The following is a 12,616-nucleotide window of genomic DNA, read 5'->3' as shown; positions in this document are numbered from 1 at the left end:
CGCACCGAATGCCGGAAGCGTGAATGAGCTTAGGGGGACCACGCCCCTTCTCACTGGAGGAGGCGGGGATCCATCCCAAATCCCTCCCTCAGTCTATCTGATTGGGTGGGAGGGTTCCTGCCTGGAAGAAGGCTGTGACTCTGAGTTGGGCGCTGACCCCGCCCCTGAAGTCAAAGAAAAGGCAGGCTTCCAACAATTCTTAGGGAATCTCAGCCAGAAAGGTAAAGCAAGGCGTATTTATATCAAGGTTTCTCTTGAAAGCGTCTTAGATAGAGAAGCACTGATTGACACTGGGGCTGAAATTAGTTTGATGTCAGCCGATCTACTCAGGGAGCTCAAAAGAGTTGCGAAAGGAAAAGGCATCAGACTTAAGGTAGAACCGTGTAAGATAGATATTTCCAGCTATACCCAGGATCATGCCAGGATCACACACCGAGTGTGGGTGGCACTTAGGTTCGGGCCAATGAACGTGGTGCATCCTGTTTACATCTCTAGGTTTAAAACAGAGCCACTACTCATTGGCCAAGACCTGCTTGACAGGTTGGAGCCTCTGGTGGACTGCCAGCGTGGAAAATTGTGGGCTCAGGTCAAAATCCCTAAGCCTGTCGTACAGCAAAAAGGGGGGTTCAGTGGTTATGCTGTGATCACACAGTGCCCACTGAACACTATAGCTGAGTTGGAGGTTCCACCTGGTTCCTCTGGACGAGAAATAAATGTCTCTTCTGAAAAAGAGTTGATCTCCCTGTCCGGTAATGAATGGGAGTCCTTTCTGTGCGCCCTGGTACCTCAGGGGGACCAAGACTACCACCCCATGGTGGTGGGAGGGGTCCAGGTGGCAGAAGTGCAGGTTGATGATGTAATTCTCAGCCTCAGCTCTGAGAAGTCCATAATCAGTGAAGGTCTGTTCAAGGACCTGTAGCGAAGCCGTCAGGTGACCCTGGTGACGCAGTCACAGGTTCTGTGGTGGGCACCCCCACCTCATAGGTCCATTTGGAGCAAAGGAAGCTTTGTAGCTTCCATCTCCATCGGAAAAAGGAAGTTTGCTCACTACTTCCAGGTAGCACCTCAGCTGACCCATTCGGTCTGTATTGGTGCAGACCTGTTGGTTCGACTGGGCGCCCAGCTGGACACAGTAAACAGTGTGCTGTGGACACGGGTGAACCCAGATGCCCACCCTCTAAGCGGCGACCCCGAGAACATTCGGTCAGGTCAGACGATTCCTCAGGCCTGCCAGGTAGTAAACGAATCGGACCTGATCGTTCCTGCATCAACAGCAGGGTTTCCGGTACGCCTTGTCCTAAAGAAGGGACAGAGAATGGACGTTGAGATGGTTTTCTTCCAACCATCAGCTCAGTTTATCAGACTGAACCTAGCAGTCTGTGGCACCCCCAGACTGGAACGGAATGGCCGAGCCACCTGCCTGTTGGTGCAGAACATAGCAAAACAAGATCCCAAAATCCCTGCTCGCACTGACATGGGACTGGTAATTGACAATGGTTTCTATGATTTCGAACTGGCCATCCCAGTACTGGGGCAGCTCCCTGGTCCCTTGGCCAGAGAGGGGGGAACCGAGCAGGTGTACTACACCTACCCCCGGCGGATGATTGCAATTATGCCAATAGAGGGATTCTGCAACCAGGAGGTGTGCAGGGTGGACCTTAGCGATAAAGACGAGATGGTTGTGTACACAGTACACGCAGGTGTTCCGATGGACCACTCAGCCGAGAGTGCGACCCGGGATACCGCCATGCCGTCAAAAGCGGGGTTCCTAGAGCAGGTACAGGAACAGGTTGGTAAGGCAGATGCCCTGGAAACAGAAAGCCAGCGTCAGCAGCTGCGTCAGATCTTCCAGGATTTCCAGGAAGTGTTTGCACGGGACGTCCCACCTATGACTGAGGGGTGACGGATTTGCACACAGTGCGCATTCCTATGGCCCCTTGCGCCCGCCCAACCTATGTCAGGCAGTATCGCATTCCCCTCATGGCATACAAGTCCATAAAGCAGACGTTGGATGCTCTACTAGAGCGTCAGATCATAAGGGAGTGTAACTCCACTTATAACTACCCACTGTGGCCGGTGCTGAAGCCCAATGGTAAGTGGCGTCTGACCATTGACTACCGGCAGCTGAATAAACAGGTTCCTTTGTCACGATGGCCAATGATCTACCTAGATCAGGAGTTAGCCAAGGTGACAACAGCGAAATATTTCACCACAGTGGATGTGGCCAATGGGTTCTGGACCCTTAAGGTAGAACCAACAGACCAGTACAAACTGGCCTTTTCCTTTGGAAACAGGCAGTTCACCTGGAATCGATGCCCCTTTGGGTATTCCAACTCTCCAGCGGAGTTCAACATATTTCTGCACAAAGCCATGAGTGATGCAGCCGCCAGGGGCAACCTGGTCTATGTGGACGATATTCTGATGCGGAGTCAGACCTGGGAAGAACACATGGCCGAGATCAGGCATGTGTTGACCCAGCTCTCCCGTGCAGGGGCCAAACTGTCTCTGGCTAAGGGACAGTGGTGTAGGACCCAAGTGGAGTACGTGGGACTGTTGGTTGGAGCCCAAGGCATACAGCCACAGTCCAGCAGAGTCCAAACTATCCAGAATATGAAGTCGCCCACTAACCTGTCTGAACTGCGTAGCTTTCTGGGAGTATGTAATTATTCCCGGCAGTTCATTGAGGATTACGCTGAAATAGCAAGGCCCCTCCACAAGCTGTTGCAGAAAGACGTGCCCTTTGAGTGGGGGCCTTCCCCAGAACAGGCTGTGATGGAGCTGAAGCGCAGACTCGGTAGTGCGCCATTCTTGGCCTACCCTGACAAAAATAAGGTCTTCTACCTTGAAGCAGGGTTCTCAGAGCACTGCCTTGGGGCTGCTCTGAGTCAGGAATATGACCAAGAGCGAAGGGTGGTGGCGTATGCCAGTCGAGCCCTGAGCCCAGTGGAGCAAAAGTTCTTGGACTGCGAGAAGGCCCTGTTGTCTACGGTCTGGTCGGTAGAACACTTCCGTAGTTATGTTGGGGGACAAAAGATCATCATCGAAACATGCCACCAACCTGTGACATTCCTGCATAGCCAGAGACTGAAAGCGGGCAGGGTGTCAAATAGCAGGATTGTGGCATGGATGATGGCCCTACAAGGCTATGAGATAGAGGTACGTTATGCACAGAGCAAGAAAATGTACCTGGGACAGGGCCTGGCTTTGGGCCAAGTGTGTCACGGCTGTGACACAGACATGGAAGCTCCAGAAATGATTCCCGATGCTGAGCTACCGAACAATCAAGTAAGTAAACCCCATGTAAGTAGACGCATGTACATTGCGTCTCGAGAATTCAATTGTACCTCAACACAAGTTGTTATCAATTTAATTCATGAGTAATGTAACTACCGAGTTTAGAGTAACAGTGGGTAATAACACTGATTAGCGATTTGGTAACCGAACGATATATATTGACATATATTCTCTGTTGTGTATCTCTTTGTGTTTGCATCTCTTCGAGATTATATACCTTGTATATTGATAACCCTCACAGTAAGGTCTGCCGCTCATATCCAGGCAGACTAGTATATGTTTGGTGCACAGTTTATATTAATAAATGTATCCCGTGTATTGAACCCGTGTGTGTGCATTGTTAGTTGTTCTGACGATTGATTTTCTAAAAGCCCCAACGAACAACCTCGTGATAACTGCTACAATTAATAATTGTCTCAGTAAACCCATCAAACCACTACACCGGCATGACGTCAAATGACGCGATTAACCCCGTGATACTGCGTGATACTGCGACACGCCCACCTGGGTATACCGCGAAATACCCCACCCATTTTGAATGGCTGCATCTGTACATGCTCCTTCTGACTATATTAATAAAATAATAAAAAGTTATAATGTTTTAACCTTGTTTTGATGTTTTAATAGGAAATATAATATGTAATCATGTATCTAAAGAAATTAATAACAATAATAATTTAAGGATCTAAATATATGTATTTATATACCTGGTAGTATTACTGTAATCTACTTTCTTTGTAAACACGTTTTATTTTTAATTTGACTCATTCACACATGATGAAGTATTATGTATACTATATTAACATCTCTCTTATCTTTTTTGTATATATATATATTATAACATATTCAATGTTAAGTTATATTTATAATGAAAAAAAACGGTTTAATTCAAAACACTTTATTCAGTGGGGCAATTTAACAGATGCCTCAATTTAACAGATGCCTCAAGCCTTAAAACAAAATCATATAGTAATTAAAATCGAGAATAACAAAGCAGTATTAAAAATACCACTGAAAATATAATAATGGTCATTATTAACAGTATTATTTTAATAATAATAATAATAATAATAATAATAATAATAATAATAATAATTTCAAGCTTCTTCTATCTTTTTTCTTCAGTTTTCATAAGCTTCGCTTATTAAAATACCCATTTATGAGACACGATGTTTCAGATGTCAATAACTTTGTGAACAAATGACACAGAGACTGAAACCCGCTGAGATTCGGACACAGAAAAATTAAAAATGGGAACAGGTGAGGCAGGCAGAGGGAAGGGGGAGGGGGGAGGCATCTCCCCACCTATATGACTAAAGAAAGTGTCAAAAAGAAACGGCCTGAGCCACATACAAAGCCAAAAAGTTTAGTGCCGTCTTCTCTGCTTTAAAGGTACACTCCTTGTGGATGAATTTTCACCTCGAACATTTACCCACTATGTAACACACCAGATAATACACAGAAGCAAACTGAATACAAAATGTACTTGCAATAATAGCGATGACAAACATTAAAAACACATACTTGCTTTATACTGTTATACTGTACAGTGTATTAAAACACTCTATGTTCACTACACTGCCCACTAAACCTCTTCCCCACAATTTCACGGGGGCAAGGTCACGTAGCTGATTCACAGCTGGATACAGTTTTATCTTGCAAAAATTCAGATATTTGTCAACATATTTACTAAAACTATCCATCTCAGTATTCTCAATGTGTTACTGTATCACTGTACGGCCACTGCTCACTCAATGTTCACACTGCCAGTAAAATAAAAAAACAGTTTCCCACATTGTCACCTCACACAAGGGGGGGAAGAAGAAGTGCCAACGGTCATTTTTTTCACTGACAGACAAAGTTGGTTAAAACTCATTCAAAGGGGCTATTGTGTTAACACAAACTCTGCTTAACAGAGCCACTTATAAGAGCAAGGTGACTTTCTGCTATCTAAACTATCTTTACAGATTTAAAAGTCACACAATGTTTGAGTTAGGCAGTTCATTTTTAAAAATAAATATAAGGCAACCAGCAATCAAATGTCCTGTTTTTTTTAACACTCGCTTTTCCATTCTGTAGTTTTAAAACTTGAACAAAGACGTGCAAACAGCGCGATGTTGTATAGTTTTAAAGCCACTACAGTATAGCTTGTGGGAAATACATTTATTTGTACTGCATCAAGGATTAACTCGTTCAGGTTTAGGATGCAATTAAATTGGGGATTTGTATTCTCCAAAACTGAAATATTGTTTTTTCTGAAAGCGTTTTCTTCCCTCTTTAGCTTTAGAGAACTTTACATTTTTCAACAAATTGTAAATATGTAAATATGCTGTTTATATAAATTTTTCACTTGAGCATATGGAGGAGTTTTTTTTTCCTGATGATAAGTGTAACAAATTGTCACATTTCACATCCTTGCGAAACAATCATGACATTCTCATCCAATCAAAGCTTTGATGTTTTTTTACTTTGAAACCATGATCTTGACTTACAGGAGTGAAGTAAAGTTAACAGCTTCAGATTAAAAAGGTTATTAATGATATCTTTCCTGTCACATTAATATTGGAATGTTCTTTATTTTACTTTAAAAACTGTAAAAAATTAAAAAAACACTTTTTATTCATGAAAAAATATGATGTTTCTTCCTCGTGATCATCTTAGAATCTTTGTGAAGACTGTAAGATTTTTACTTTTTAACTAAACGTTTAAAATACTTGAATTTCATAAACACCACACAATCTACATATAGAAAAAAATATTCTCTTCTCTTCCTGTTATGTAGGACAGATCAGCTGGTCTTTTTTTCCCAATCAGAGGCTGTGAAAATCTTTTTTCATGCATAAAAAGTGATTTTTTTTAATTTTTTACAGTTTTTAAAGTCATGCACTGTTAGGCAGGGACACATCATAATATCTTATTTTATATTTCATTTTTAAAAATATAAATAAAAATATTTTGCCCATCGTGTAGATAAGCTTTTCTCCAATTACTGGCAATTGTAAAAAAAAAAAAAAACATTCCCTCCTCCCTTGTTTAACTTAAAGATTTCCATTAAGAAATGCTTAAACACAAAACCATCACATATAATAACTTATGCAGATACACACGCTGGAACCAATTTTGCCAGACACAACCTCCCAAAGCAAATCAGGCACCTGGACAGAGGTCTCCTTTAGCCAAGCCAGCTGGTTCCCTGTTCAATGACGCTGATGGACCGGGTTCAATCCCTGGTGGTATACTGTATAGTACAGTTTTTTAAATTCCAAGTTAAATTGTTGGGTGATTACTGGCTCATGACATTTGGATTAAGACAAAATATAAATTTTCTCAATTTGGGTGTAAACCTGAAAGAGACACATAATGTTCACAATAATCTATAATAGTGGACTATTTTTATGCATTCTGCTCTGATCGCGTTTTGAACTGTCTGAGTGCAGCTCACTAAATTAAAGTGCTTATTACCACTACAAGGACAATAGAAGTTTTTTTTTTTAAATAAACGAATGTCTAAATATTTCCAGAATGTCCACTTTTGATACTTTAGCTGCTTATTTACACGATTCCATATTCATTTAACTATCAAATGATGCTAAATCACTGCAGCGTTTATCTTTTTACAACAACAAGTGGTGTTCTTACTATGTATTCTTAGAAAAGGATAAAACTTTATAACTTCTTATGAAGTGCATAAGCTTAATAATGTTAGAACAAGCATGTTAAAACCAGAAGCCATGTAAGTTACCAAGTTAAAGACTTTGCTGCATAAAATATTTATGCATAAGTAAAATATTTATGATGAAGGTGGAAGGTTGTGTACTTTTGTCCAGCTGACCTATCTTGCTTTTATAAAATATACTGACTTTTTATTGTTTAATGATTAACATGTTGTAATATACAGTTTTAAATTATTAAAAGTCTAAAGAGCATACAACTTCAATTCTTAAACGGAAAAAGATTGTCCCTCAGCAGTGACCGGAATTCTAAACTCGGCATTTTCTGGTGACAGCTCAAATGCTGTACATAAGATGCTTAGCTTTATTTGCTCAACCTGGCGGTTTTACAAGGTGCTTCCGGATACTATTATCATATTTCAATTTGCATGTGGTATGATGTGCCATGCCTACCGCATTTTGACGCAGCGTACTCCATGCATTTTGAATGGCTGGATCTGTAAACCCCACACACACCGATAGACAAAAATGTCCACCAAAAAGACAAAGGAAAGATTTTTGCCTGCTTTGTTGATTTCAAAAAAACATTTGACCTGATTTGGCATTAAAAAGTATTTTATTGTTTTAATTACTTCAAAGTGACATAGGGGGCAAAGTGTATGACATAATTAAATCAATGTATTCAGAGAACAAATGTGCGGTGAAAATTGGAAACTAAAGGACCACATTCTTCACCCATGGCCATGGGGTGAGACAGGGCTGCAGCCTGAGCCCTACACTGTTCAATATTTATATCAACGAATAAGCAGGAATGTTGGAACAGTCTGCAGTGCCTGGTCTCACAATACATGACACAGAAACCAAGTTCCTGCTGTCTGCAGATGACCTGGTCCTGCTGTCAACCACAGAACAGGGGCTGCAGCAGAACCTGGAACTGATGGAGCAGTACTGTCAGGCCTGGGCGCTGACAGTTGTAGGGGTTTTGTGAATTTACTGGGACAGTTTATTAATTGTAACAGCAATCACGATGTGGTTTGTTATGGTTTTTAGAAAATCAATCGATCAGCGACGCACACACACAGATTCAATAAACGAGATACATTTATTAATACATAAATTGTGCATAAACATATAACAGTCTGCCTGGATACAGGTGGCAGATCTTACTGTTAGGGTAATCAAAGTGCAAGGTATATAATCACGAAGATATGCAAAACACAAAGAGATAAAAACTAAGAATATGCTTCAGTATATACCGTTCGGCTATACTATCGTTAATCAGTCTACATTAGCTACTCAAACGGAAATACATTACGCATATGAATTGAATTGATATCAACTTGTGTTGGGGGTAACAACATATCTCGGTCTCACCTTCAGCTCATCTGGGAGTTTTGACCTGGCAGTGAAGGCACTGAGGGTTTTGTACTTAGTAGAAGTCTAGGGTTTTCTGGGTAACCAGAATGTTAGGCCCCTGAAATGCCTTGTCTGTAAATACTGTATAAAAAGTAACATATTTTGTTGTGTGTTGTGTCATTGTTTTAAAATATCTGTCCAGCCCCATTTGTAACAATGTAATGTAACTTGGTGTGTTGTGTGTTTTGTGTCTTGTGTAATTTATTGTTATAAATATTTGTTTTAACCAAGTGTGCCTGGATTATTACTCCTCTCAACAAAGCTGTGTCAGAGAATAAAGAATTTATGTGCCTCTAGTTATGCCAGCCACTTGGGTATAGAAATCACTTACAAGTTGGGGGTTATTAATAATTATTTCACTGATTTGCAAACACAGGAGGCAGGAGATGATGCAGATGAGGCAGAAGCTAACCTAGGATCCAAGCTTTATCTATCAACCTAAAAGGAATAGAGGGATAAATATTTGGGTTATGGAATCAAGTTTAGCTTCCTTTTTACAACAGAAGTAAACTAGGTTTCTGTAGATGGGTTGTTGTACTTGTTGTTGTTTTCTGCTTGCAAATTTATTGTATTTGTAGGGCTTCTCAAACAATTCTGCATTTTTCTGAAATCTTGCTTGTTTTTTCCACTGTTTTAGCTAAGTTGCCCACAATAGCAAAAAAGTCCTATTCTGTAAAGTTAATTCTTCGATCAGACATAATGCTGACATTTTGAGAACTCTAGTTTTGACCATGTTCATTGCCTTAAAGTATTGGTAACTTTTGTTTTAGGATTGATTATGCCATTAATCAACAACCCACTTGTGCAGAAATGATTTTCAATCATGAGAATTGTCAATAATTACAGAAGCACCAAATAAGGTTCCTACAAAATATGTTGATTTCTTCCTTAGCATGAAATTAATTATGGTAATAAAAGGATCGAACTGTACAGAATGAATACTTAGCCTTGAACTTAGCAGACTAAGAATTTCTGGAAATTCAATAACAGTGAGGTACATGAGGGAAAGAAAGGAACAAAGGGAGTGAAACAGAGGTGTACAGAACAGGATGCTTGTCTGTGTTCTTGAGATATGATAACGATTAGTGGGTTAATGGTTAGTTGGAACTAATAGCCTTTTGTAAAACTAATGACCTTTGATGGTAAAAACTAATAAGCAGTTGCATCTGGTTTTGAATTTTGGGAATTGTTAATGTAATAAACTCTGTCACTGAGGTTTTCCAATTCTGCTGATCAAATAAAGTAAACTCTCTGAACTCCCTCTCTCAAGTCTCTGTTTTCTGGTTTGAATTCTAACACTAACACTTTTTCATGCACAATTTTGTATTACTGGTAACTGCTCAATACTGCAAACTAATAGTTGTAGAACACTTATTTGTATTATATAAATATTTGGAGAACAAAATATTTAGATAGATACCACCTTAATACTGTATTTTATAGTTGCAAGATGTAAAAAAATAAATTCATTGCATTGTGTCTTGCCACTGTTGTCTAATTAATAATAATAATAATAATAATAATAATAATAATAATAATAACAATTGCTTACACTTATATAGCGCTTTTCTGGACACTCTACTCAAATAGCTTTACAGGTAATGGGGACTCCCCTCAACCACCACCAATGTGCAGCATCCACCTGCACAATGTCTAAAAGGCATTCATTGAAGTCTGAATATCATTGTGCAGATAGATCAGACAGATGTGATAATCCTGAAATGGTGAATTAAACTCCACCTTTCAGAACATGTTCACTACCTCACAGAGCCAGTTTCAGTTTCTCTACACTCATCAGCTAATTGTTGAAGCAGAACACTTCATCCTGTGGGTAAAGTTTCTTGCTGTCAGACTGTTATCAATTAAGCAATTAACCAGACAATCGTAATTACTCATGCGGGACATGGCCATCTATATTCTTAACCCATTTAAATGAGCCAGATATCGAGAGTCCTATTCACTTTAATCATAGAAATTTCAGAATTCTGTTCCTATATCTAAAGACACAACAAAACACACAAAGAGCGAAAACCTGCATCCTAATAAAAAATGGATCCTACCCAGGACTAAATCTTCCTAATCTAATTAAAAGAAAACAAACACTTATTTGAAAATAAAAGAACACAACTCTGGACTAAATCTGCCTTCCTACAACAAGAGTGACTCTATTCTAAAGAGAGACTCTATTCTAAACATGCATCACAAAATTGGGAGAGACCATTTTTATTGTGAGGATTCTACAATATAGGAAACTATATATAAGTAACCACACTCATTCAAGGCCCCTCAGGACAATTCCGAATCACCCAGATGGCATCTTGTACCTCCAGCAACCTTATTTACTGTATCTCTTGCAGTAAATACCCAGCCATCTACATTGGAGAAACAGGAAGGAGACTCTGAGACTGGTTCAGAGAACATGTTAAGGCTGTGAAGATTAAAGATCTCTCCAAGCCCATTGTTTCTCATTTCACCTCTGACGGCCATGACCACTCTAATTTCTCCATCTGTGTTCTCAAAGACGGTTTTCTGAACTCATACATCAGAAAACCAAAATTATCCTGCAGCTAGGATCACACCTTCCCTCTTCTCTTAAGGACAGACTACTTTTCTTCTTAATTTTCTCCATTCATTCAAGGTTTAATTTCACACCTCTCTACACCTATTCTGACTTCACACCTCTTGATTGTCCTCTCTCTCTGTCCCCTGCTCCCGTCTCTCACTCCCCCTCTCTCCCAGCCTTTGTTCTCCCTCTACATTACCTTTGCTTACTGCCTTGTCTTTCTCACACCTGAAGAAGGCTCCATGGCCAAAATGTTGTGTTTTCTTTCTTCTTTTTTCAGCATGGAATAAACCTATTACTTGTTCCTTTACATATAAGTAAGACAAGGCAAGCTATAGATGCAGCCATTCAAAGTGCGCGGCACAGGCATGTACCGGGGGTAATTGGCTAAATCATCGCGCATCGTGATGCGAGATGACGCAAAACACCGCGGTACGTGATTGGTTGACCGACAAGGGCACTCGTGGTGTGTTGGTCGGTCGTAGTTTTGACAATCTGTCAAAGTGCAATGCACTCTGCTCTCGGCCGCTTTCAAGGGTGCCAACCTGTAGAGGCAGCACATGTATGGAGACTTTTCGGCAGCAGCGGGAGCAGTACAATGCATTACAGGGGAGGATTGGGAGGTTAGAGACACTCCTGAAGATGCAGAAGCCAGAGACAGTGTGTACCAGCAGTCAAACACTTGAGCAGCTGTCTCCCAATGAGTGCCTCCCCCCAACGCGCAGGTTGCAATGCCTGGCAGAAGCTCTGCCCCCCCAGAGCACATACCGCCTCAGGACACTCCATCCCGGCTTCTCTGCTCACCACCGCCCAGGACCTGGCTGACGCTGTCCCCACCGTCTATCTCCCCTCAGGAAGCACTGTTTACACAGTGGAATTCACAGATGCCAGTGGAATGAAAAATTCTCCCGGATATCCAACTGTTGCGCATCACTCAAGAAAAGGAGGGGGGGTTGAACTTGCAGTGCATCGGTATAGATGGGAAAGCCAGAGCAGACCGTTACGCCGCCCTCGTGTTTGCGGTGCTTATCATTCTCAGCGCATAACAAGGAAGATTAATAAACAAACATAATCTCATGGTTAAATAGTCAAGTCTAGCCATGTGTGAGTCTAGTCTCACAGAGCTTCAACAGCAGATGACAACTTGTGAGTTTGATAAAGAATGAATAAAAGCATTTCATTAATAACGTGTTTGCGTTTGTCTGGGTGCTGACAAAGTAAAAAACAATTACTTTTTGACAGTGAAGAACTGTGTGTGTGTCTCTCTCTCTGCTGGCGTTTGTAATCGTTTTTATTTTTAAATACATTTTAGCAAAGTAATGTACCATAAAAGTACTGTGAGACATATTTGGGTTAACATGTTCAGTGTTCAGTGTGTGGTAATTTGTTTGGTGCAAGTGAAGTTTAATTTAATCTCTGACCTAGGGAAAAGTGTGGTGTGGACGGCTGAGGAGAGAATGCAGGCTCACGCTGTGTCCGTTATTCTTTTTTTCTTTTTCTGGTTTGGTCGGATAGTTTTTGTTTTTGTTTTATCAATAACGTTTGATAATCGGCCAGTGAAAGCTCTGTTGTTCTTCACATGAATGCCTGAAACATCGTACCAAACCCAGGATTTTACAGTATTTTTTCTTTAAAATACCAGCAACATACAGTTTACATAATATGTTGATGT

At 40.7% G+C, this 12,616-nt stretch overlaps 1 pseudogene; it reads left to right on the top strand.

The window, feature by feature from the left end:
• The first annotated feature begins 11,358 nt into the window (after positions 1-11,358).
• On the top strand, positions 11,359-11,990 carry LOC148677859 (uncharacterized; annotated as a pseudogene).
• Positions 11,991-12,616: the final 626 nt, after the last annotated feature.

Source organism: Lepisosteus platostomus, chromosome 1, assembly GCF_059453375.1.
Source record: "Lepisosteus platostomus isolate fLepPlt1 chromosome 1, fLepPlt1.hap1, whole genome shotgun sequence".
Classification (NCBI taxonomy): Eukaryota; Metazoa; Chordata; class Actinopteri; order Semionotiformes; family Lepisosteidae; genus Lepisosteus; species Lepisosteus platostomus.
This window is presented reverse-complemented; position numbering and strand designations above follow the sequence as displayed.